Source organism: Limanda limanda, chromosome 21 (genome assembly GCF_963576545.1).
Source record: "Limanda limanda chromosome 21, fLimLim1.1, whole genome shotgun sequence".
In the NCBI taxonomy this organism is placed as follows: domain Eukaryota; kingdom Metazoa; phylum Chordata; class Actinopteri; order Pleuronectiformes; family Pleuronectidae; genus Limanda; species Limanda limanda.
This window is the reverse complement of record NC_083656.1, coordinates 15,327,596-15,330,475: the sequence shown is the minus strand read 5'-3', so window position 1 is coordinate 15,330,475 and position 2,880 is coordinate 15,327,596.

The following is a 2,880-nucleotide window of genomic DNA, read 5'->3' as shown; positions in this document are numbered from 1 at the left end:
TACACCCGGGCCACTCATCCGTCTTGTGTCCAAAACTGTGGCTGTCATCAGGGTTTATATTTTCGGGGCTGATTGTTTTTTTTCAACGCTCTCCTCAGTGCATCAGGTCGTTCCTTTAGAAGAAGAACACAGCAAGAGAATAATGGAACTGGCCATATTTGAATACATTCAGGACAAACTCAGATGGAAGAGGACATTGTGAAGGAAGTAAAAATCCAACTGGGACTGACTGTGTGTCCGTTTCAGAATCATCTCCATCAAGCATCAGGCAGTTGTGACTTTGTTTCACGTTAAGCTCCTGTGATCACACTCCAGGGTAATGTGAAGCAGCATTTTAACAGTTTGGATGATCCCATGTAACTGGTGGAACTTCCTGTTCTCCGACACTCTCTGACCTGGAGAGCACTGACCTCTGACACCACTACATGACATAGACACAAGTGAATACTGTTGGAGATGTTCAGTCAGCTGATTGAAATTTGTCTCAATCTGATACTTATCTGAAATGAGATGTTTTATATGATGTATTTTGGCCAAACTGAAGAAAAAGAAAATCTGAGATTTTGAGGATTAAGTTGTAGTACTAAGAATTAATTAGTAATTGAGAGGAAAGCCGCTATTTAACGCGAAAACAGTCATACTTTATTTAGGAAAAAGGCATAATATTATGAGAATAAAGAGAAAGACATTATTTAGGAAATATGTAAAACAATAACCACCAAACATCTCCTCCTCCACAAGGACCGCGTGGTTCTTTCTTCAGAACAGACAGCATTTATTGATTCAGTCCTAGAACTTGTGATTTATTTTGTTAAGTATGAAGCCTATACTAAAGTGTAAGTTAACAAGATGCTCCACATTCCTCACTTTAACACAGCTGATCTTCTGAGATTCCCCCTGTAAAATGACACAAGGCTGAAATTACAACATTTATTATGTAATTTTCAATTTTATTCTTGTAATATTATGCCTTCATTTTTCTAAAGATCTCAGTATGTTTTAATTTCCCTTTTAGTGGCCCAAATATTCCATCACAATTTTGGGATATGGTTTTATTCACATATTTTCCCTCAGCCTGAAGTGGTAGCTAACCAGAAAATCACACTCTCTTTGGCTGGATATGAAGACACAGAAGTGTGTTTTTTGCTGTATATTATACAGAGTAACAAAAGGTTTCTGGAGTTATAGTTGGAATAAGCAGCAGAAATGAAAGTTAAAGGATTTACATTTGTTGGGCTGATATCTCTCTAAAGCTATTAGCTTGGCTAGAGACCAATAGGGTTCATGTGTTTGCGTGATTTGAGTGAACAGACTCTCGAACAACAGCTTTAGCAGAGGTTCTTTATCCTGCTGTCCTGTATTTGTGCTGCAAACACATGATGCTGTTTCACTGTGGAGCAGGTTCAGAAATCCAGGTTTTTCCAAGTTATTCTGTTTGGTCACACAACCAATCAGAAGCAGTAGCCAGTGGAACCTCTGCAGTTGCCTCTTCCAGTGCCTCTCGTCACCATCTACATGGTTTCCATGTCCCTTTGATGGCAAAGCCTCAGTCGTCGGTTGACTCCGATCCTCACAGATGTCAATATACCTTTAATGTGCAGACAAACACAACAGGGATGATGAATACAATTTCCTCAAGAATGTTCCGCTTGGCGCACGCTGCCTCAGTGTGGCCCCAGTTGGTGGAGACCATTACCGGTGCCCAGTAAATACCAAAGCTGGAGCGCCTCAGCTGTTCGCTCACTAAACATCAGGATGGCCTGCCTGGAAGATGTGTTGATTTTGGCACATGAAGCTGAACACTGCCCTAAAAAAAACAATGGAATTTCCTGGTTGTGCCTTCAGGGAAGTGTTTTGAAATAGGAAAAAGGTAGAGTGTTGCTTGCTTGTCCAGAGATGTAGTGCATATATTGGCCCATAGTACACACAGTGGCTGCATTGTTGTTTCTTTTTTTTATATATATATATATGGCGACAAACTGCTGAAGATGAATACCTTGATCTCCACAGAAGGTGCCAATTCTTGTGAAAGTGAATTGTGAATTGAATGGAAGTTTTGAATCGAGAATGTAAACTTGTAGTGAATGTAATGTGTTGTCGATGAAACCAGCCCGATGAAAAAAGAAAAAAGGAAACGATAAACAGAGGGGGAAAAAATCGGATAAACTCTCTGTAATACTGAACATGTGATGTATTATGGGATGCATTAAACAGATCCAGGTGGCTGTGATGTGCTTTATAGATCTAGTCCTTGGGATTATTAGTTTATATTTCCAAAATGAAGATTTGCAGATTATGGTTTTCTGAGAATTGCATGTTGTTACTTTGCTGAAAATGTCTTTTAGCAACTTATCACGATCTAGAAGAATGTCCACAAGATGTTCAAGTGACACTTGTTCCTTTAAAGGCGCCACAAACAGTATATATTATTAAAAGTGAAAGTGTGCTTTCAGTTGGATTATGTGATTTTTATTTTATTTTTTACATAATGAAACCAGTGAAGCCAGTGGTATTACACTACCCTTGTTAATTGCACAGGCTGACAAGGTATTTTTTTTCCATTGAGGCCTATGTATGACCACCACTAGAGTCCACAGTACAAAGTCTAAAGCAGGTTCTTTGATTCCAAGAGACAATAATTTTCCTCTTATGTACGTCTCATAACTGAAGGTGCTTTTTACTTCTCTGCTGGTCATCTATGGTGCTTATTTATTATGGATTTCCACTATTGTAATGAATGGACATGTATGGGAATAAAAGTGACAAAGATCATTAGTGAACTTGGCATATTTGTTCTTGTCTAACAAACCAGTGCGTCTTTTCATGTCTGTCATTATTGAAAAAGAGCCGATCATCCTATCTTGTGTTTATTATTTCAGC